The sequence below is a fragment of the Nycticebus coucang genome, chromosome 1 (genome assembly GCF_027406575.1).
Source record: "Nycticebus coucang isolate mNycCou1 chromosome 1, mNycCou1.pri, whole genome shotgun sequence".
In the NCBI taxonomy this organism is placed as follows: Eukaryota; Metazoa; Chordata; class Mammalia; order Primates; family Lorisidae; genus Nycticebus; species Nycticebus coucang.
Genome location: NC_069780.1, coordinates 32291032 through 32316349, shown reverse-complemented (window position 1 = coordinate 32316349; position 25318 = coordinate 32291032).

The following is a 25318-nucleotide window of genomic DNA, read 5'->3' as shown; positions in this document are numbered from 1 at the left end:
CCTATCTTTTCTGTAGCGTAAGCGGGTTTTTTATCAGTTAGGAGATGATCCATTCTAATTCCCAGTGCTCATTTCCCCCATCTCAAACTTCAGGATTTTGAATACGGTTAGTTTATATATTTAAATCATTCCAGGATAATTTTCCTCAAAACAGATTCCTGGAAAGCAAATCTTTTCTTTATTAGTTTGTATATGGTACTGTTGAAACTACTTTTCAATATGAAAAAAAAAAAAAAGAAAAAAGAAAAAGAAAAAGAAATCTCCAGAGGATTGACTGAACATATATTGTTGTATAGGGCATTGGGGCACCAGGATATTTTCTAGAACTTTCCCCAAATATGCAGCATTATTTAACTTTGGAATTTCTGCCTCAAACCCAAAATCTGAGGAGAAAGGAAGAGTGAAAGGAGATCTCCTTTCCTCCTTTGGCCCTTTCTCCTCGTTCCTTTTTATTGAGTCTTTATTTACCATGTCTCAGGAGCCATAAGACTTAAGGATATATAAAAATAAAAGGTGACACAATCTGAAAATTCAGAAGATTCTCCATGTGGTTAGAAAAGACACATAGACGGTGCTATCCACGAGGTAGGGCTGGAATAAAATTATAAATAGGAGCTTTTGAAAGTGGAAGAATGAGCACTTAAATTTTCAATAGGGAGTTGGGACAGTTGGGGAAGTTCACCAAAAAAGAAGGTCCTTCATCTGAATCATGAGTATTCAAGGTAGAGAGTGGAGTTTGGGGGGCATGGAAGGGGGATTTCAAGTAAATCACTTGTGTGAAGATATGAATTCTCAGAGTAACAGTGTTAGATGTGTAGGACTTTGGTATATCCAGAATTTACATATGGTAGTATAAAGGAGATCTTCAGGAAAATCTCTCCTGGAGTCTCACTTCTGGGACTACAATGTGGGATTAATAAGCAGGGACTTCTGGGACTACATATGGGATTAATAAGCAGTGACTATTTTTCTAAATCAAGGTGTGTCAAACTCTTCATGTTCCTTCCAAAAGATAAAGTTAGTGTAACATGTGTAACATATGGAAATTCCCCACTTAAAACCTTTTGTTTATAGTTTTTTTCTTTCTTTTTCCATAAAAGAATAGGGATAAATTTGCCCTATAGTGCTCCTAAGTGGATTAAGGACATTTGATTATATATTATCATGGGCTCATAATTTGGGCCCTTGAAGGCATTCAATCGAAGTAATGACATTTATCAAGCATTCTCTCTTAGCCTTAAGAAAAAAAAAACAGGATCTGAAACAAAATTTATATGCTAATGCCTTATTATGGGGTGTAAATCAAGAAGACAAGAATGAAAGGAAAAGAGAAGTGGGACAAAGAGAGAGTAAATGTAATGTGATATATTACTGAGGTGGATGCAGCTTCAAAAGAAAACCCAGTGATTTGGTCAGCCTTTTGGGATTACTGTGGAGAATCACCTGGCACCACAGTCCCTTGTACAGACTGCACAGGGGTGGAAAAAAGAGGAATTTATCTTCTGGGTCCTTCTGTGTACTGTTAACTGTGTGGCGTGAACTCCCCTGCCCTTCCTGGTTGTGTTACCAGCACATGTATCAGGCAGCCTATGATTCTAGAAGGAGCAAAATGGGAGTTTGGTGAAGCCCCACACAGATGTGAAGCCAGTCTTTGGAGAGACAAGGAGTGGACTGTGGGGTTTTAAAAATGATTCTTTTAGCCGAAGTATGTCATGCTGAAAGCTATCATGGACAGAAAGGACCACTTACCTTGAATGGTACATTATTTCACTAGCCATATGTGTTCCAAAAGTTTCTAGGTCAGATTTAGTCCCTACAGTGTGGTTGTAGATGCAGACAGACTGGAGGGAAGGCAATTCCTCTGAACAGACCTAGTTACCACAGGACATTGGGAAGATCTGAGCTATATCTGGCTCGCAAGTCTGGCTGCAGTGCCCGGCTGGAGGTCCCTTCCAATCTGACGACCACCGTTGAAAACATTTATCAGAACAGCTTTCTCCTTGCCAACAGTGGCTCTCCCCACCGCCTCATCATAATATAACCTTTCATTTTAAATCCCTGTGTACGAATGTTAACACTTTCAAAACTGAAAATAATTTTGTGAAAGCCATCACAAAAATAGGGTGAATTCTCAACCCAGGCTGATCATTTTCTTTTAGGTATAATTCCTATAATGTAGATAGCCAATCCTAAATAAACAGGTTTGGCCACGGATTATAGAACTCAAACTGAATGGGTAATTCCTTTCTACTATGGTTCTTTGAGATAAATGAAAAAAAAAATCACCTTTCCCTGCTTGAATGAGTTTTTAAAAATAAAAAATATATCTTTTTTATCTATATATAAAAGATATTTATATAGATTTTTTTATCTATATATAAGATATCTATTATATATCTTTTATCTTTTAAAATATATACCTTCATAAAATATATATTTATATATTGATATAAAATATAAATCTTTTATATAAAATATAAATCCTTTATATATCATATATATTTATAATATATAATATATAAATTTTATATAAAAGATATATATCATATATATCTTTTAGATATTATATATCTTATATATATGAGAAATATGTATTTTCTGTCACCTCACACTAATATTTTAATTTTGATTTAGAAGATAAGAATGTAATTTCTACTTTACAAATTATATATATTAAAGTAGCAATACTTGTGCACAAGTGTGTTTTTAATCTATTTTTAATTTCTGTTTCTGTCAAATCTGAAGTGTTGATCTATTGTTCTTCTTTGCATTTCATTGAAACTGTTCACTGCTCTGCTCACAAATGCTAATATTCCTGTGAAATGCAGAGCCTGGCTCCTGCACTTTTGCTTCAGGCATCACCTTCCCCTTCTTTTCAGCTCCTTATTAGAAATAGACACTGACCCCTTACCTGGGTCTCCCCCTCCATTTAGTACTTATGAACAGTACTTAGGAACCCATCTCAAGGCTTCCGTGTACCTGCTGTGTTTCTCAATCAGCTTATAGCCTTATCTTTCTCCTTTCCTTCTCAGAATAGAATTATACAAAGTGACATCTTTCTGCTATTTGTCCCCTAGTTAGAAAAGAGCCCTAGTAATTCACCTTCATTTAAAAATGGCTGTCTTCACAGTGTTACTATTGATGAATGGACGTTTTCCTGGTATTCTTTTTTTATGAGACAGAAGAGTCTTACTGTGGTGCCCTGCCTATCAGCATAGCTCAAAGCAACCTCAAACTACTAAACTCAAGCGATCCTTCTGCCTCAGCCTCTACAGTATCTGGACTACATGTACATACTACTATTCTGGCTAATTTTTCTATTTTTGTAGAGACCGGGGCTTACTGTTGCTCAGGCTGATCTCTAACTGCTGGTCTCAAGCAATCCTCCTGCCTTGGCCTCTGTAGTGCTGGGATTACAGCCATGAGCCACCTTACTCTGTCTCTCTCATTTTTTTTTTTTTTTTTTTTTTTAGAAACAGAGTCTCACTTTGTCACCCTGGGTAGAGTGCTGGGCATCACAGCTCACAGCAACCTCCAGCTCTTGGGCTTAGGCGATTCTCTTGCGTCAGCCTCCTGAGTAGCTGGGACTACCAGCACCCGCCACAGTGCCCGGCCATTTTTTTGTTGCAGTTTGTCTGGGGCCGGGTTGGAACCCGCCACCCTCAGCATATGGGGCCGGCGCCCTACTCCCTGAGCCACCCCTCTCTCACTTCTTTTATTCTTGTTAATGACTACTAATTAGTATTTCTTAGAAAATACCATTTCAATATTATACTTCCCATGTGCTTTAAGAATGCCTGTTTTGACTCTTTGCTTTAAATCTGAGTTCTTTGGAGTACTAAACTTTTTCTTCTCAAATTTAGACATATTTTGAACATAACATGTCAGAACTGTTTTTAAATGAAGTGTTTGGTCACAGCAACGAATACTGAAGTCTTTCTATTAATGGAAATCTTTCCCAAGGCCCACACCTTCAGCTGCTTTAAAGCTGATGGAAGGAAAACATCATTCTAGAAGTTGAATTTAAAACATTTCCATACAAATTCAAACCAGACAGACAATTTTCACAGATGACACCAAATTTTACAGTTTCTTGTCTTTCCTCCTCCTCCTTTTTTTTTTTTTTTAACTTGTGTGAGATTGATGTATACATGTACAAGACTTTTTACTTCAGAGTCATCAATTAACTTCAGAGTCATTGATTAATGACTCTGAATGAGAATTCTTCTCCCACTTGGCAGCCACACTTCTGACCAGGTTTGAGGATAGGGTCAAAGTCCTGAGCAGCATGTGAAGGGAAAACATCAGGGTATCAGGTGATAGTTTTACAAGGTGTATGCCCTGCCTGAAGCTGAACCGCACAAAACAAAACAATAATACGAGATGAGAGAGGACGAGTTTCAGGGGAAAAAAAGAGGGTAAAAGAGTTATTTTAAGTGACTATAAGAGTATTATTTCAGGATGATGTGCTATAATCAACATAATCTCCAGTTTCATCCATCAACATAATCTTTAGTTTTATCAGTGAATAACAGGGCTAGGGAAGCATTAAAACTGCACCAGGGGCTTGGCACCTGTAGCACAGTAGTTACGGTGCCAGCCACATACACCGAAGTTGGCGGGTTCAAACCCAGCCTGGGTTGCTAAAACCACAATGACTATTGCAACAAAAAATAGCCAGGAGTTGTGGTGGGTGCTTATAGTCCCAGCTAGTTGGGAGGCTGAGGCAAGAGAATCACTTGAACCCAAGAGTTTGAGGTTGCTGTGAGCTGTGACGCCACTGCACTCTACTGAGGATGACATAGTGGGACTCTGTCTCAAAAAAAAAAAAAAATACATATATATATATGTATATACTGTGCCTAATGTTTACCTGTGAAGAAGGTGCTGCATCCAGGATTTTTTCTCTTCATATGCCATTTTTTTGAATATATATTCTTTTTGTCCATAGCCTTTCCAATCATTCTTCAAAATGCTGAGATTGATGGGAATGTACAGAGTTCATCATATCTCTGCATAAAAAAATTTTAAAAGACATATTTTAAATTATAAAAAAATTAATTTTTATTACTGTCTCTTTTTTGTATTAAAAAAAAACAGGCACTGAGAAAAGTGGATGACACCTTGAGAAAAGACTAATTTTCAGTAGGAATTCTGATATAATCCTTGTGTTTGTGCATATTTAGTAGGGTTGGCCAGTAAATGACTTCTCCAGAAAATAAAATTATAGAAGACAGAGATAATAATGTCTTTGTTAAGCATAAGTGAAATCAGACATTAAAAAAACAAAAATATGCAGAAGAAGAATGAGACTTAGATTGCTAATCTAGTCTCTGAAGGATGGCACACCAATCATTTAACAGGGTTTCCTGGGAATTATCTAAAGAAAATATGTAGAACACTTACTTTCCAAGGGTAAACAGTACCGGAATTGCTTCTTATCTGTTAGGTCATGATCAGTTCTAGAAAGGCCAGGGAAGGGAAAAAGTCATCCTGGGCATCCTTACATCCTTTACCACCTAAAAAGTTCAAATCTAGTCATCACCCGTCCACTTTACTGGTGTGAAACTCGTCTTCTTCTTCACGTCACCTGCTTACTTACAACCCTTCAGTGGATGACCTTTATCTACATAGAAAATACAATTTGTTATGTGTTCTTCCATTATTCAACTCTTAAGGAAATAAATATTCAGTTCAGTTTTTTCCGGCTACTTCTCCAGTTGCACCCTGTATTACATCTGTCTGCTACATATAATTCCCTGAGCGTGACTTCTGCACATGCTGCTCCACCGCTTGGATTCCTTACCACCTTACTCTTTGTATGCCTATCATACCACCTTACTTAGTTTCTGAAAATCAGCTCAGAACCACCTTCAGAAAGACTATATGTATGTAAGAATGTAGATGCAGCTTCTAGTCACCATAGATGGTTTTATTATTCTGCTCTTGTTTATCTTGTCTTTTTGACCATCTATCCCTCACATTATAAGCACTTGCAGGGAAAACTCTCAGCTTTATTCATCTTTTGCACCAATATTTAGCTTCATGTCTGGTGCACAAGAATTACAAGAAGAAAATGTTTGTAGAAAGAGTGAATGGATAAATCTAGAAAACATCATTAAGTCAAAAATTGTTTCTGGAAACTATTAAGTCTATCACATTTATTTTGGAAAGTGGTCAATTTTGGATTTAGAGACAGGTGTGGAAGTCTGTCCTTCACCATGGAGAACAACCTTTACGTAAATCCATAACTACCTTAACTATGACCAACGGGGACAGTAAAGTTGGTATTGGTTAATAAGAGTTTTTTGTCCCAAACCGTGAGTGTTGCCTGGAGTGTTTTTGGAAGAAACCAGTGAATAAATATTTTGACTGATAACTTAATTTTTAGTTTTCTAAGTGTTTTCAAGATATACTCATTAAAGTATTAAAGATTGACACTTTAAGGTAGTACTTTTTGCAAAGCACGGAACCAACTTGCAGAATTGCTGACCTAAATAGGGTGATTAATAGATGTAGAAAAGACAGGTAAGTGCACCTGTGAAGTGAAGACAGTTCGTAATGAAAAGGAGAGCATTAGGAGATGACTTATCCATCTTGCATTTTCAGCACCTAGCACAGGGCTTGATACTCGGTAGATGCTCAATATAGTTTTGTTGAATAATTGAATGACTGAGTGAATGAACAAGCCAGGCAGACAGAAGGAGGGAGAGATAAAGAGCTGCTATATTTGGGTAAGTTTTTAGTAGAAGAAGATCACAGAATGGAAAATGTTCTACTCTGATCATGAATAAAAAAAGCAGAGAAATAGATGAAGTATTAGCAGAAAGAGAACAGAACAAACGTAGATTTTTTTTAAAGCTTTATGTAGATGTAGTTTGTTGTAAAATTCACCAATTTTATGTGTACATTTTGATGGCATTTTATTAAATTTAGAGTTGTTCAACCAAAGATACAATCTCGTTTTAGAACATTTTCATCACTTCAGAAAGTTCCTTCATGCCATTTCAGCCAATCCTGGCTCCTATCACGAGTCCCAGGCAAACATTGATCTGTTCTCTGCCTCTATAGTTTTGCCTTTTATAGAAATTTCACACAAATGTAATCATATCACGTGTAGTCTTTTTTGTGTGGTTTCTTTTAGTGTGATGTTTTTGAAATTTCATATCATTGCATGTGTCAATGATTCATTCTATTTCTGTTGCTGATCAGTATTTCATGACATGAATTTACCATATTTTGCTTTACCCTTCACCTTTTGACAGACATATGGATTGTTCCCAGTGATTTTTACTGATTTTCACTGCTTCTGTGAACTTTTACATACAGGTCTTTATGTGGACATGTATTTCCAGTTTATTTGGGAAAGGGAACAATATTTTTTAGGAAATTCAAAGTGACTTTCCTCATTGCAATTTCATATCCCAAAGTAAGGTGGGTGTTTTCTTTTTCCCCCAAACTGAGATAGGAAAAGGAAGTTGAGGATAGTTGGTCATTATTTTTGAAGATGTTTTCTCTTAATATGCATTGACTAAGTAATTAAACTTAACTTGAGCCAATTGAAATTGCTTTTTCTAAAGTTGTGAATAGAGATTTGGGGGTCATTATGGTTTTCGTTTCTTTCCCCAAGTGAAGCAAAGCACACTAAGAAAATGCCTAAGAGCAAAAGTGTAACAAGGCTTATGTAGCTACCAGCGTGCAAACTTTAACATTAGAGTATATTTCCATTTAATAAATCGGATAACAGTCTTCTGATATAGAAGTGTACCTTGTTTGAACCTTACACATCCTTTCTTTAAATCACACGTCAAACATTTTTATATTACTCATGTTTTATATTTCAATTGTACTATTGCATTTTAATGATTTCAGAGAGAAAGGCCATATGGTGATACAATCTAATTTATATTAATTTTAATCATCTGTAATGAAGAAAAAATTTTTACTACCAGTCCATATAATCAAATGCTAATGATATTTTCATAAGTTACCAAAAGTTTCAGTTTGTGAAACTGCATAGTTTTATTACTCTCACTTAAAAAGTCTTTTTTGTTAATTTCAATAATTATAGCATAACATCGCTTCTGAATATCCAATGTACAACTTGGGTCGGATTTTACCATGAGATGAAAATGACCAACTCTAAACTGCAGAGGAATCCTGTTTGGTGAGTTGCGAAAGTAGTTCATGATTCATAATAAGCACTGCATATATGTGGGCATATGTGTAAGAACCGTTAATGTTTCCCAGGTTTTGAAATCTCTTAAGGACGTGAAAGCAAAAGCATTGGCAGAAGAAGGCTTGCTAAAAGCTTCCTAAATAAAATGGCTGCTTTTGGTTTGAGAATTTATTCTCTTAAATCATTCTAGTTACGGAGGGTTTGTATTTCATTTGTTAAGGGCAGAGTATACAAGGAAGAAAACAGAAGGGGCTGAAAATAAAAATCAGGAACCAGAAACTAAAAGAGAAAAAAAAAAAAAAAAGAAAAAGAAAAAGAAACAACACGTAGCTTCTTGGTTGCTGCTGTCCTGGAGCTCTCTGTTGAAGTGCAGCTCCGTGGGCAAAGAAGAGGCGGCGGGTAGGAGAGGAGGTGTCAGCCGTGCAGGTCACACACCTGGTCATCAACTGTGAAGCCAGGAGCAGCATTCCTCCCCTAATGGCAGTGTCCATCAGTAAGTAGGTGGGTTGGAGTCCCCACTCTGGGTGCCTGAGAAAGTTTGGTATTTGTTCTTTGGTTGTCTCGCCTTCCTTTCCCTCTCTGAGACTAGAAGTAATCAAATAGTGGGGTCTTGAAGTCTGCATGTCCACTAGAACACTTAGGCTTCCCTTTACAACTCAAGAACAAACCTGTCTGTCCTCAAAATACTTTAAGGTTAGTCAGGCATGAAAGGAATGACGTCACCATTGTCCAAAGTGAAACTCACTTCTGTTAAAAAATATATAAAAATTAATGGGTTACACTGTGCGTCATATAAAAACAAGGCCTCTGCTATTTTTAAAGTCAGCGATCTGAAGTCAAGACCAAAATAAATGTGACTCAATGACTTTGGCAAGTGACTCTACAGAAGTAAAACAGAGACTCAGAGAGGTTAACTGAGGTACTAGTCTGCTGAGAACTACCAACATTTCTGACATGACTGTGTCACCTCAGCATCGAGTCATTTGTCCCTCTAACTACATTCTTGTTTACACCTATACCTTATTTATAACACTCAGAGCTAGCATTTTCAACAGTCAAAATTTCACAGGAGTTACAAAGAAGATTGAGTTTTATTATTTCTCATAGCACCAACTTTAAACATGGTTTTCCCATCCATTAACATCTCCGGCAAATCCTGGAGCTGCCTAATTACTTTCAGGTATTGAAATAAAAATCAGTCAAGTCAAATGTAAAATTATAGTTTTACATCCAATGTAACTAACACTCTCCTCTCTCCAGCCCAGCTTTGACCTATGATTTGAGGGAGGTGGGAGTGAGAAGCTTCCCCGCTACTTAACTCCTCTGTTCTCACCATTAATTAGGTTTTGTGTCCAAGCAGGCCAGAGGAATTACCCACAGGGGTCATTAGCTCTGTTTCTTTAATTGATGCTTCTGTAGACTGTTAATCATTGTGTCCCCCTAGAAATCTTCAACTGGCCATAGACACATTTGTGTGGCAAAGTGCCGATTGAACTTTTGGGGGTATAGGTGTGGAGCCATCAGTAACCTCCCCATTGCACTGTTTCTTAACATGGGGCTCTGGTCTGGCAAGACTTTTACTGACCCCTCCTTGCCTCATCCTTGCTTACCCCCCCACCCCCCCCTTTAGCCTCTAGCTGCTGCAGTATCTCTGCTCAGATGCTAGCCTTCCTAGGTCTGGTCCCAGCATGCCAATTTCAGCTCAGCTCCTGCTTAGACCATAAGAAAAGCACCAATCCTCATTAGCACCAATCCTGAGGTGCCTGGCATAGCACCATGCAACATTCTAATTCACATCTTATTGCAATTACCTGATGGCTGATTTCCACATCATTACCTTGAAAGGATCTCGGGGACAGAGAGGGAGAGAGCTGTGCTCAAATCTGAATGTTTAAAACTTAGCTTAGTGCTCAGTACAGAGCAGGGGCTCATGAAATAGCTGTCAAATTATGGAGTAGATAAGTTAACAAATGTATTTTTATGATGAAGAAAATGTCAGGATATTGGTGATGTTGTAAAGGAAGAGTATAAAAGTAGAAGTAAAGTAACCAAGTCTTTTCCTATGATAGTATAATATTTTTAAAATTCCAAATATGAAATCCTATCACTGAATCCACACGTCAGGTAAATTAGGCATTATTTGTTCCATAATTCTGCTCCTTTAAAGCACTGATCACAATTTGGGAAAAGTGAACGGTACAGACAGATTTTGGATCAGCCCAATCAAGCAATCACTTCATTTAAAGAAACATGAATTGTTCCTTACAACCAGTTGAATGGCACTTCCATGGGCTCAGTGCCTTGCTTGGTCCTTACTGCATTTCATCCACTTTATTCTTTGAGTATAGTTTCTACGTGGGAGTCTTCTGGACAGCCTACCTTTTTTGACTCCTTTTTTTTTTTTTTTATTTGTTTTGTCTAAGTAAAGTAACATGGAAAAGAGATAAAGGAGCAATTTCACTTTTGACTTTACAACAAAAAGTTCTTAGCATGATAATATCTTACTTTTAAATAAAAGTAAAAAAAATTAAAATTTAATTTTAAAACTTTTGTGCAGTTTTTTCTTTAAACATTCTTACGTTCTGATTTCCACACTCAGATTGTCTCTTTAATAATAAAAAAAGGTACAGGCAACTCTGTTGGTTAACAAACTTCTTTAAATCTACTGTTCAATATTAATGGAAACAAAAACGAGGGTCTCACGAGACCATACATCGTGGTACCTAAGACCACTTGGATCAAGTCTTCCCTCCATCACTTCCTGATGGGGCAATCTGAATGCAGCTTTTGCATCTTTGTTTTGTAATCAATAAAGTGAGGAAAATAATACTACTTACCACAAAATTTCTTTAAATAGAGCTAAGGACCAGCCTACTTCACCAACAGATGATGGGCTCTAAATTAAGATTTTAACTAATGATATTCATTTGTTTGGTTTAGGCACTCAATGTTCACAACCACTTGTAAGAAACGTCAGTTTCAATTTTATTATTCTGGTTGTTTCTAGATTAGAAATCTGAGGCACAAAGAATGATTTACACATGTCCTTTCTCTGCTCGGTCCAAACATCGTGAGCCTGGAGGGTCACGGCATTGTGACATCATGAAACTTGAGGGTCACCCTTTGGCTCCGACTTCAAAGGGATATGCCTAGGGATCCTCTGCTCGCTGAATTTCCTCCCAGGGAAAGCCTACACAGGTGGACAGCACTTTTCTGTTGAAAACATGCTATGAGCTTTATTAAAACTCTGAAAAGTTGTCACATAAGGGATTATTGTCCCCATTTTACAGATAAGGAAAATGAAGCTCAAAGAGGTTAACTGAGGTGCATAGGGTCACATGAGTATTTAATAGCAAAATTAGGATTAGATTCCCAATCCTCTGATTTTCAGCTCTGTGTTCTATCTGCTGTGTTATTATCAGAGAACCTGAAAGGTTATCACACAGAAAGAAAGTCAATTCAGCTGCAGATTGATTAACCCAAAGGGGAATCCAATCAATGCTGGTAGAGAGCCAGGAGAAGCACTTTTCTTTCCATACCAATGTTTTTACTAGTTCAGCACAATATCTCCCATCTGGATCAGAATCAAAATTCCAAATATCAGAACAAGCTAAATTACTCTTTCCTCTCTGTAGTTGCATCTGTCTATTTATAGTTAAATACTAGTTATATATGTTGCTAAAATTTCTGGCTGGCAGCATGGACTACTCTCTTTATCAGAATGATTTGCGTGGACATCCCTAGCACCTTTCTGGATTTTGTGATTATGGAATGAACTTAATAAAAGAGTAAATATCCACCTGATTCAAAATGAAAGTGTTAAGGCAAACTCGAAAGCAAAGCTTAGAATTTCTGTAGGTCAATTACCATTCAGCATGATATGTCTGCAGCAAAACCTCCTCCAGGAATACTGGTTGGTTCATGTTCAGGAAATGATATTTTAGGTGTGGCCTTACTGACGAGAACTGAGAGCTTGTTTTGCTTACCAATCTTGAGGGCTTCAAGAGATAGGAACAACCAGGAGGGTGAGATTTTATGATTGCTACAGGAATATAAAATATGTGTGTTCCTTTCATTTTCACAATGAAGTCATAACTTAGAGCCATCTATCTGTTGTAATTTTTCTTTGTTTTGCTGTGATGTCCTTTTAAATGTTTCCATATTCAATTTTTCTTTGTGAAGAGAAAGGGCTGAGTGTTCATTTTATATTAATTGGAATACATAGCTACTTTTCACAAAAATATCTATATTTTCATTTATTATAATAATCAATTTTTTCTCATTAAACTTGAAAGCTGTTCCATATTACTAGCCTATATTTTTAGAGCACTTTACAGTCTGCATTTGCACATTCATTGTCTCATTTTATCCTCACAACATCTTACGAAGTAGGACTTAGAAAAGATATTTGCCATTGCAAACTCATTTATAAGAATGTGACTTTTTGCTTTGGGGAAAATTTTATTTTGACTTGATTACATAGTTTGAGAATTTGAAAACAACTAGAGTAGTCTCTTATCCTAAATTCAGATGGCTTTCCTGAAATTTTTGTAATATCAACATTTAAGTAAATTTTCTCCATTTTATAGAGAGAGATAGAATTTTATATATTTTATTTAGAGCAATTAGAAAACAAGTCATAATGACAATTTTATTTAGGGAAAAATTGGGGCAAAACATATTCATCATATTTCTGTATTATTACCCAGTTTTCATTTGAAGAGATTATCCCTTATATTTTCAGGTCATGCAAAGTAGGTTCGAGTCCTGTTTCATTTGGAAATTATCCCTTGTTCTGCATTGTGATTTTAGGTAAGTATCATCAGAAAAAAATGAAATAATTCTGCAATCCCTAACCTGTCTCTTTAAGATGTGCAAAAGGGCTAGGAGCAAAGAATCTGCAATATTCTTTATAATTTCATGGGGTCTTCTGAGGAAATGTGCCAATTTTATGGGGACTCGTAGGGAAAAATTTTGATTTCATGTGGATTCGAGTGGAAAGGTAAATTTCATGGGATTTCTAAAAATGGCTGGATTTCTCAGGATCCATGAAATCTATGACAGGCATGGAGAAAGTGCACTGCTCTGGTCATGGAGTAAATTTCAGTGCAGTTTGGCAAAACTTTATTTCTCATATACCTGCTATGATGTACATCATACATTTTGAGTCATTTTTGACCATTTACTCTTTTATAGATGTCTATGAATACTAAAAATGATAGTTTGTGCACACAGCAAATGGAAAAATGTGGTTGTTTTGTCAGTTGCTTAGAGCACATATGTGTGATTACTGACACATATGTGACTCACCTGGTCACTTGTGCCAGAACCAAGGTCAAGACTGTAGTGCTGAGGGTTTGTGGGTCCTAGTCAGGGAATGGAGGGAAACTGCTCACTCCCATTGACATTGTCTACATGGAATCATAGGATGTTAAGTTTTAAGGAGACTTTAAACAGCGCCATGGTTCTCCAAGGGTGTTCCAAGGTTTAAACCTCTATAACGTAGTCCCTTGGTCTAAAATTTAGAGTCGTTGGACTCACCTCAGACCAGCTGAGTCAGATTCTCAGAGGGTAGAACTTAACAATTTGCCTTTGTAACTCATCCTGATGAATGTTCCACTTGGAAAACCAACAAAAAAAATACACTTTTCTGGGCGGCGCCTGTGGCTCAGTCGATAAGGCGCCGGCCCCATATATACGGAGGGTGGTGGGTTCAAACCCAGCCCCAGCTGAACTGCAATCAAAAAATAGCCGGGCGTTGTGGCGGGCGCCTGTAGTCCCAGCTACTCGGGAGGCTGAGGCAAGAGAATCACTTAAGCCCAGGAGTTGGAGGTTGCTGTGAGCTGTGTGAGGCCACAGCACTCTACTGAGGGCCATAAAGTGAGACTCTGTCTCTACAAAAAAAAAATACACTTTTCTTTCCAATTCAAAAATGTCTGCTATGTTGTCTCACATGACTCCTAGATCTTCTGTATTTAAGATAACCTCCTCACAGAAAACGGGCTTGGGGCCCAGTAAGGTGTCATTAGATGGTCTATGGCTGGAACTGGGGCTGGATCTTAGGGAAGGCTGTTAGTAAAGACAAGACATCTAAGCCAATTCTGGAAACTGTGCTGATTGAAGCCCTGTGAAATACAATAACTACAATGGCTGACACAGCCATTGGTGTGCTGTGTTAATAGCAAGTGATCTCCTTGATGTAGGTTTTTTTTTTTTTTATGAACTAGTGAACAACTCTAGATAAAGTCTCAAAGAAAACAAGGTTCTATCTTAATTTATATGGTACCTACATTCATGCACAATTCCATACACATTAAAACAGTAAAAAAACATAATTTAAATGTTTAAAACTGTTAGATTCTAACTCAGATAAATAAGTAGAGGTTTTCAATGTACTTGAATGTCCATTGGAACATTAGAAAGTTTGTTGGATACAACAAAAATCTTCTTATTTATTGCAAGGTTTTTAGCCTCTCTGACCCCGTCTACTAAGTGCTCATAATGCCCCTTTATCATCGTTACAACAAAATTTATCAAAATCTCCAAAACACCTCTTGAAGTGGTAATTGCTGCCCCTTTGAGAGCCATTTTCACTGGTTTTCTTAGCTACATAGTATTCAGACCTTTCAAAATGGAAGTGTTTGCAAATCCTTCTTTCACTTCCATGTTTCCTGATTCCTTTCAAGATGTTAGGTTACTTGCATTCTTCTAGTTTCATCATTATGGCTCCAGGCATATTGGGATGCTTAAACTCTGCTCTATCTTATGCCTCCATGTCCTCAGTGGTACATTTCACTTTCATTAGAATACGATTTGTTTCACTTTGCTAATCCAAAGATCAGGGATCACATTTTTCTTTCTTTTTATCTTTTTGATATTATGATTTTTTATTTTTTATTTTTAATTAGCTATATGTTCTAAAATTTCTAAGGCTATAACAACAAAAAGTTTCAAATCGGTTTTAATTTATAAGTGGGAATTAGAAAATATAGTAATTATAGGATAAAAACATGTAGACAGCGAGTAGACAACTTAAACCATGTTTAAAACTATATGCATGTGTTTGAAAAGCAAGATTCCAACCCATGTGGAATATAATAATAAGGATAGTTGAGAGAATGGAAAGAATGGAAAATAATACACAGTCAATTCTCATTATCCATAGTAATTAGGGTATATAAGGTTTCTGAAAACAAATTAGATAATATGGAAGAATATGCTCTTAGGAAAAATAAGGGTTGAGTTCCTATGAAAGATCACATTTTTATAAAGGCTCTTGGGCAGTTTGCTCATGTTGTCTCTCCTCTGTACTCTGAACACAGTAACTTATGCATACATTGTACTATAATTACTGGTTTATCCAATCTCCAAAAGAAATAACTTTGATATCTCCCCATAAAATATTCATAATACTCAACATGGTTTACAAAGTCTTCAAGATGCACTCCTACTTACCTTCCTAGCATCATTGCTCAGGATTTTCCATCAACATGTAGCCTCTCAGCCATATCCGAATCATTTCTTGCAATTCCAAAACTCACCTTCTTCTGTAGTCTCTATTCTTGGGTATGCGTGAAAACTCACCTTCTTCTGTAGTCTCTATTCTTGGGTATGCGTGAAAACTCACCTTCTTCTGTAGTCTCTATTCTTGGGTATCATCACTTATTTAACTCTTGCTCATTCTATAAGACTCAGCTCAACTGTTATCTACCTCTGTGAAAATCTGTTAGGCATTAGGTGGGCTTGGCACTGAGGTTGAAATGATGGAGACATGGCCTTTGTTACATGGTGCTGATAATCTAGTTATAAATCTCCCTTCTCCCCTGAGGTTGGATTTAGAATACTTCCTCCAGCCAATGTCTAGCATAGCATTTATCTCACAATGCTGCATTAAGGACTGTAGGCTTTATGAAGTGAGTCAGTGAACCATCTTTATGTTTATGTGGTCAGCACCTGGCATAGTGCTGAACTCATAGTAGGCACTTAAATGGTGGGTAAAAATCTGGGGAATTCACCAAAAACCAAGTCAGCCAATACAACATTAGTTAGAAAGGTCTTGTGTGGCAGCCTTGAGGATGCTTCCTTCATATATTGATTTCTGAGCATGGTCCTGTACACTATTTTGATAGGTCCTTTTGTCATTATCTAGAGATTTTTCATTTTTTCCTCATTTCTCACAGAGTTTTCCTCTTGGTAACAGTCCCAGCCTCTGACTTGCCACCCCTGACCTCATCTCATTTCCAGAAAAGAGAAGATAGGGGAGGGAAGGTTAATATTTGTACAAAACACCATCTGTTAATCTTGAATGCAAGAGGTGGGGGTGGGGCAAGCTATAGGTTCCTCTTCATCACCTGCCAAATTAAACAGAAGATGGGGATGTCATTTCTTCAAATTCACTACTTCCTAGTTAGTTAAAATTTAAATGGAAAACCAAATGGCAGATTTAGATACTGCAGACTGTACATTTTCTAAATCCTTCACAAAATGGTTGGTTTTCCAGCTATATAATATCTGATTTTGATTTTCTGTCCATTAGTAGACTTCTGATAAATATTAAATAAATTCATAAATTTTGAAAAAGTCTTCAGGAAAAAAATAAAATACCTAGGAATATATAATTTCAATTTGTAAAGCACAAGATTGTTTTTCATCAGCGGATTTCCCTTCTCCAAATGAGGCGAACTAAACAATGAAATTTCTTGTGTTACAATTTTTTGCTTATTTGGAATGAATGAAAACCTTAGAGTTCTTTCTAGAATAGTAAATGATATTGGGAGAAATTAGAATTTTTCTTTCTGGACACAGACATAATTTTCAAAACCAGAAACTCACTATCTTCTGTGCAAAAATATACCAATGTATATTTTTAAATATTGCCTAAAATAGTTATTTAAAATACAAAAGTCCAGTAAAACTAAAACAAATTGAATTGTAAGATGTTTACATAATAATTTGAAAACCATCTTATTAAATTCCCTTTTATTATTTTCTCGAGACAATAGTTTTTTAATATGATTCTGAGACAATAGTTTTTACTATTACCTTGGAATCATAAAATTGTAAAGGTGAAAAGTATACTATTTTTATGCTATAAAGCGAGAAATGAAAATACTCAGACAAGAGATTCATGGATCTGGGACACAAATAGCTTCAAAGACATAAATAATTTAGCCTGGGTACTAGGCCTATCCTCATTGCCCACTGGCCTAGTCACACCTCACAGAGCCAGAGGAATTGACGTCTGGTCTTAGCTTTACATTCTTCTTGCTGTGTTGCCTTGGGAAAGAAATTTTAATTCTCTAAGCCCCAATTTCTTAATCTATTGAAAAAGAAGAATTTTTGTTCATGGGGTAGTTGTTATATAGAAATAAGAAAATATACTATGTGTGAAAAATTATTTGAATGAGTTATAAAATACTATACAGTAATAAAATATTATAATTATTGTTCATTAGTTATTCTTACCCAATGTAACCCCAAATCCTAACTTTCTCATTTATAAATATAGAAATTGCAAAGATATATTTGAAATATAGAAATACATTAAGCTTTTGAGAAATCTTTCAGAATGCATTAGCATTTATCTTGCTGGGCTCATACTTAGGAAATCTTTATGATGTTGCTAATGCTTTCGGACGTTTGTGGAGGAAATTATTTTCTTACAGATCAAGTCCTTATATTTCAACAGGTAAAGAATGTAGAGAAATAAATACCCAAATAGAGAATTTAACTTTTATATTACTTTTTAACTTTAAAAATTTTTGATTATTATGGAGACATAATAGTTGTCAATGTTCATGGGATACATGTGAAAATTTAAAATGAAATTTTTAAAAGTTAGAGCCTGAATTATTTTGGGACCTTTAGACATATTTTAAATGAAATAAACTCGATAAAAAGCTAAACATTTTACCAATTCTTAGCTCTATTTCCCTTCTAAAGATCATGGTATGATTTTAAGAAAAGATTTATTTCAGACGGCTTCATGGTTTGTTACTGTTATTGTTGTTGTTTTATTCCTTCCTTATATAGTTCCATCCTTTTTATTTTCTCCTCTGAGAATCGGTTTCTATTTTTGCTAGCTCTTGGTGTGGATTTCATTCTTGGATTTTGGGATTAAGAAACTGGGCAATCATAGAAGTTTATGTAGGGCTCCCACCCTCTCAAGACATGAGCAGGACACAGGGCTAAATTTGGGGTTCCAGCTCCTACCCCTCAAATGGTGGCAGGCTGAAGCTACACTTAGCCTTCATACAAGATTCATGATAATCCTGGGACTGGCTTGGCTCTGACACTGTATTAGATATGTGAAGATCCAAGCTGCTCTCTACATAACTCAGGGCAGAATAGGGATTGCTTTGTAGGCACCCTGGCTGTTTTAAAGTTTTCTTTTAACCCAGTGACTTTGAAATTTCTCAGTATTTTTTTGTGTGTGTGAGTAAAAAGAGAATCAGACAGAGAAGAGCTGACGTTCCCTAGGGGCAAATCGTGTTTTCGGCTCCTCTTTATACCAAAGTTCTTCTTGCATTTTATCTTATATCTCCTCCTACAAGCTAAAGATTTGAGCAGTTCTTTTCTTACCAAATTTAAGGGATGGACGCTGCAAGGACATGTGCCATCTGTTGGATCGTAAATGCTTCACTCAGTGTATAGAAGGTAAATACAGGAGTTTTCATTAATCCCTAACCATATTATTTGACACTTAGGTCTTTTTATTTAAGTTCCTGGAGCCCCAAATCCCTAGGTATTTCTGGAGAAACAGACATGGAATTTTTACTTCAGGAAACAAATGATAACATGTTATTTTACTAAGAATTAGCTGCAAGTATTTTTATTTTTATTTTAGGGGAGTGGAAAGAGATAAAGCCATAGATTTTCATCTCTAGAATTCATTTGGGTGTTTTACTATATAATTTAATTGCCTCCTCACAAAAGACCTAGGAAGTAGTTGTTAGAAATGCAATTTGAGATGTGTAGCAACAGGCCAGGAAGGTTAAGTGACATATTGAAATCACACAGTTAACACCTCGTAGATCCAAAATTTAAAATCAATTTTGTCTGATTGTAAAGCCCAGGCTTTTTTTCACTGGCTCCTAATGTCTTGTAGAAAGGAAAGTGATTCTGGTATCTGACCTAGCCAGGGAACAGTGGAGATTTATGTTCCACTTCCCTGGTTTCTGAGCAATTCTTCCCTGAAATAGAGATAACATCACCACATTACATTTCAGGATTGTCAAATACACTGGATACTAGTAAATTTTTAACTAGGGCCTATGCAAAACTTAGCATCTCTACCTCTTGCCTACTCACAGGCCTTCCGAAACCTCTGAACACCCCCTCACACACACGAGATTTCCCCCGTGTTTTGCTCCGTGTTAGCATTTCCTTGTCAAGACACCTGCTTCCCTGCTTCACTTGCTACATGGTGCTGTGAAATACAGAGGCAGAGGAAGCTTTTAGAGAAAAAGGAAAGGAATAATGGTAGATTACTTGCAGCCTACCTTCTGTATGATGAAAAATGATGTGTAAGGTATTTTTCGTAATACAGCTGTACTGAAACTTCTAGTTATACAAAAGCTTCAAGTAACATAGATCTGAGATAAAAGGACTCACATTCTACACATGCCTCAATTCTAATTCTTGGCCTAAAACTGGCTAGAGTCAAGTGAACTCTAATCCTTTATTTACCATAGAAAACAAAGTTAGCCATTACCTGGTTAAAAGCCAAGGGAGGCACTTCTGAGGGAAGGAGCTATGTTTATATGTTTACATATTGACTAGGTCATATTTACTTGAACTTATTTTATGTACAGTAGAAGACAGTATTTGAGTCCCCAAAGGATTCTAAATAAATAAGAGTCAAAAACATAACAACTCAAGATTTTTCACTGTCAGCTGTTTGTGAGGAATCTTTAGTAAGGTTCCTTTGCCTTTGTACCAGATTTTAAACTCTGTGAGGACATAGATCCATTTTTGTTACAATTTGGCAGTTCTGAGGCTTTTGCTTCATGTCAGATACTATTCTAGGTAGTTGAGGTAACGGCAGAAAAAAATAGAGGAGATTTTGATGTAAGTAGCTAGCATTTTGTGTGTGTGTGTGAGAGTGAGCATAAAATAAAATAAGTACATAAAATATAAGTACATAAATTCTTAAAATACATACAATAAAGTATTGTAAATACATAAAATAAGTTCAAGTGTGTGGCAAAAGAGAAACAGATAATAAACAGATGCAGAAGCAATGCATAAGGTGGCGTCAATAATGCTACTGATGATGACTGCCAGAAGACAGAGATAGAACTTGCTGGGTGGGGGTGGGGAAATAGTCTTATTTTATATTAAATAGTGAAAGAAGGAATCGCTGATGAGTTATTCTTTGAGCAGAAACTTGTTTCTGGCATTTTTCAGAAACAGCCAGGAGGCCATTGTGACTTGAGAGAAGTGAGGTGTCTGACAGAGCATTCAACCAGGGGTTAGACTGTATAGGGCTTTCGATGCCATGGCCAGGGCATTTGATTCTCCTTGGATGAAATGCAAAGTGTTAGTGGGTTTTGAGCAAAGATGGCTCACTCTGGCCGCCTCATGGAGATAGACTAGGATCTAGTCACTAAAGGAACAAGGATAGAACTGAATGATCTTTATTAATTTCTTCTGAAAAAAACTTAGAGGGTTGTAGAGAAAATTGAATGAGATAATACATATAAAGAGTTATTGAATGAATCTACCTTAAGATCCTAGAACATGAAAATTCTTAGTGCGTTAGCTTGGGAACCAGCCTTATTAAGTGGTTTAGAGATGGGCTCGAACATGGCACTGTCTAGGTTCAGTCCTAGCTCCATTTCTTACTTGCCTGATTCAGAAGTGTTACCTAAATTTTTTATCCATTTGTTGAATTTCTCATCTGCAATGTGACCAATGATAGCATCTAACACACAGAATTGTTATGAGGATTAAAATGAGATTATGTCTATAAAACACTCAGAGCACCACCTTGCACATGGTAAGCACTCCATAAAGAGTTTTGATGTCATTCTATAGCTTTTACACTTTACCTAGTGGTTTCATGTGCTTCATTTCAAAAGAGCTGATGAGGTATATTGTATAAATATTGTTATTTTCATCTTTTAGAAAAGGGGCTTGGTGTTCAGAGAAGTGAAATGATTTGCCCAAGATCAATTAGCCAGAAAGTGGTGGAGCTGGGCTTATGCCCAATTCTGCCAAAGCCCAATAGTCTTTTCATTATGTTCTGCTGCATTCAAATATATACTTATGTCTAAGGGGAACTCAAGTTCAAGCCTCCTAACTATAAATTGATTATTCTTTCTATTTTATCATATCTCTTAAGCATTTGTATCATTAATGAATATATGCATTAATAAAGAAATGAAATGAGAGAGGAGAATCCTTTAGAAAGAAGACAAGTTTAGGTTGCTAGAACGTGCAGCGTGGATTTAGGAGACTGGATACCAATCAGTTGTTGACACATTGTATAATTCTGAGAAAATTGCCTAACATCTTGAGTCTTTGGTTTCTTCATCTGCTAAATGAAATCTCAGTATATTCTCATATCTGCTGGCTAGATTTGTGAAAATATATGCCAAGATAAAGATGGAAACACTTAGGAGAAAATGCTCCATATACCACATGTGTTGCTACTATTAAACTTCTCTAAGAAAATTCAGATCTAGACACCTCTAAAATACCTTCTGGGGTTGGTTAGTAAGCATTTGCTCAAAAACTTGAATTCTTTGCACTTTTCTGAGAGGAGAGTGAATGTGGATTAAAAACTTTTTGTAGTGGTTTAAATTCATGGTAGTTTTCCTAACTAGTTTAGAGACAATTGTCCAATCTCACCTTCTTGACTTTTCATAGTAGAAGTAAAATGACCTGGGGTATTAGTACATTTGGGCTGTTCTAACAAAATACCATCAGTAAGGTAGCTTATAAATAACAGAAAGTTATTTCTCACAGTTCTGGAGGTTGGGCAGTCCAAGATCAAGACACTGGCAGATTAGATGTCTGGTGAGGGTCTGTACCTTTCTGCCATGTGTTCATGTGATAGAAGGGGAAACAGGTCTCTCTCAGGCCTCATTTATAAGGGCAGAAGCAATCCTATTCAGGAGGGCTCTGCTTTCCTAACCTAATCACCCCTAAAGACCCAACATTAGTGAATTAAGCTTCACTAAATCCTAGGCCCTAGGCTTTCTTTCCTAACCATCAGCAGTCACCCAAATGAGAAGAGTGAACAGAACTTTTTTGATTTCAGCAAATATTTATTGACTATCTATCATGTACCAATCATTCTACTAGGAGTAGTCAAAATGATAAGACACCATTTCTAAGCTCAGAAACTAATGGGAAGACCATCTTGCAAACCATGCAGAGAACATACATGATATAAACCATAATAGAGACTTTGACAAAGTGCTTTGAGAATGTAGTTCAGAATATGCCTACCTCTGACTGGTGTTGGACAGAGAGGATTAGTTCAAGAAAGGGTTGCCACAGATAGTGTTTAAACTAAATATTGAAGCAGAGGCTTGGGAGGTAATGGATGGGTGCTGGGGGCTTTGAAGAGGCAGAGTCCATGAGTTTGTACCTTTTATTTTTTCCTCCCAGAGAGAATTTTCTTTTTAATGGGATGGGATATAGTTGTTACTACAGGGGTAGACTTTTGGTGGGGAGATGTTTGAGGACATTTATAGGTTGAAGAAAAAAAGAGATTGACTTTAAAAGAGAAGAGGTATTTAACAGAGCAATGCCTTGTGGATGAAGGTAGGTTGAATTAGTTTGAGGGGAGAAAGAAGATGTCTTCCTGTTGGTCTCTGACCCATAGATGCACTGGTGTGTCATAGCACCCACTGTGCTAAGGCTATTTCGTGGATTTGTATAATCATTTAATGTTCCGAGAGAGTGCAACTAACCTAGGGGCAAGCATCCTTCTAGAGAAGAACAATTGTTAGTGTGTCCCTGAACTATGAGACATTTGAATGTCAAAATTTTTCAAGAATAGTACACCAGATTATGGTAAAGCTGTAAATTGTGATTGCCTTTTGAATTTCTACCCTCTACTCAGAAGACAAGACCCAGTCAGGTGATTGGAGAAAGGTCACAGACTTTATGGGATAGACCAGTTTAGACAAACAGTTGATATTATCTGATATTTATCAAGACTGAACCTGAACTTCAATCCTGGAGCTTTGCCTAGCCACATATCCTACCTGGTTTATGCACTTTCCTATAGGCAACTAAGTCAGGATCAGGCATCAGATGGATGGCAGATACCAGGCCATATGCATATTTATGATGGTGCAAACTTGCCATCAAGCTGACTAAGCCAAATTAAGCACACAAGAAATGAAAAGTTTAGATGGAAGCTGATGTTTTCAGGATTCCAGGATGTGACTCTGCCAGATCAGTGTGTTAACTTAATGAGGAAGAGCAGCTCGCATTTCAGGAAGGAAAGCAGCCGTGTTGTCCCGATGAATCAGTCCCTCTGTGCGGGTTCTGTGCCTTATAGAGTGAGTGTCTCTCCCTCTCCTCCCCGGATCCCACCAAAACCAAAACAATATAGAAAAGAATCCTCATCTGAGTTATTGTAAAAATACACTCAGGCCTTGAATATTGCCCATCTGATATTAGTAGCCTTTTTTGCAGACTACGGTAATTATTCTCTGTAAATACGTTGCTTCTGAATTCCCTTTAATGCACAGTCCGTCCTTTGTTCCTTTCTGCTCATAATCTCTCTTGCTTTTGAGCCATTTCCTGCCTCTCTCTTCCCAATACTCATCAGACCTTTAGACACCTCAATAATTATCTCTTCTAGTCTTTTCCCTTCTAATGAACAAAAACCCTAATTTTCTACTCTTTCTTCACAGTTACAAACATTGTAGCATTTATCATTTTGTTGCCATGTCTGTACCTTTCAAGTCTTTGATATTTTTTCTGTAATAAGATGCTCAAAACTTTGCACAGTATTTCAGTGGCCTATCATCCTGTGATTCGTGTCCTTTGCTAATTTTTGTCAGATCCGTGACCTTGTGTTCTGAATGTTGCAGATGACACTGAAGCAATGGTTTCAAATTTCCGTTTCCTTTGGGCTCTAGAGCTCTCTTTTGGTCCACGTGCGCTTAATGGTGTGTGCACATTTTAGGTTTTACTTGCTACTGCTATTCCATACGTTTACTGCTTTCTACGAACATGTTTCTAAGCTGGACTCACACCGACAGCACCTTACATGCTCATCTTTAGAATGCTGGATCAGACAGTCAGTCTTCCCAGGCTCAGTGAAAATCCTATGCCATATGTATTCCATTTGTTTCTTTCTTACATGGCTATCTCTCTACTAAGGTCTTAGCCTGAAAATAAAAGAGGAATTCACTTATCAAAGTGTGAAGAGAAAGGGGAAATGTCAAAGCTCTTCCAAATAGAATTTATGGTTGGAGTCCATCGTATCATGATTTTTCAAAGTGAAATGCTGTCTCTTTTAATCTGTTCCCTTTTACCCACTAAGCTTAGAGCTCCTGTCTATTCTCATTTCCTCTACCCTCAACTTATTAGTACTGAAGTCAACACCTGGCTGTATAGCTAGATGGGGAAACATCTACAAATAAATAGGTAAGACTAATCCCTGCATTCTTCTATGACCCTAGCCCACCAAGCTTACCCTATACAGAGAGACTTAGATTTGGGAAAAAGACTAAGGAATTGCAGGATCAAATGGGAAGTCTAATTTGAGTTCTTTGAGGATTCTCTTTACTTCTTTCCAAAAAGGTTGATTACTAGGCATCTACACAGAAGAAAAAAAATCCTTTTATTATAAGGACATTTGCACTAGACTATTTATTGCAGCTCCATTTACAATTGCCAAAATGTAGAAACAGCCTAAATGCCCACCAACCCAGGAATGGCTTAACAAGCTGTGGTATATGTGTACCACGGAATACTATTCAGCCATTAGAAATGATGGAGACTTTACATCTTTTGTTTTAACCTGGATTGAATTGGAACATATTCTTCTTAGTAAAGCATCACAAGAATGGGGAAGCAAGAAGCCAATGTACTCTATTCTAATATGAAGGCAGTAGATGAGCTAATACAATGGGGGTGTGTGCAGGGGAACAAGGGAGTGGAGAGACA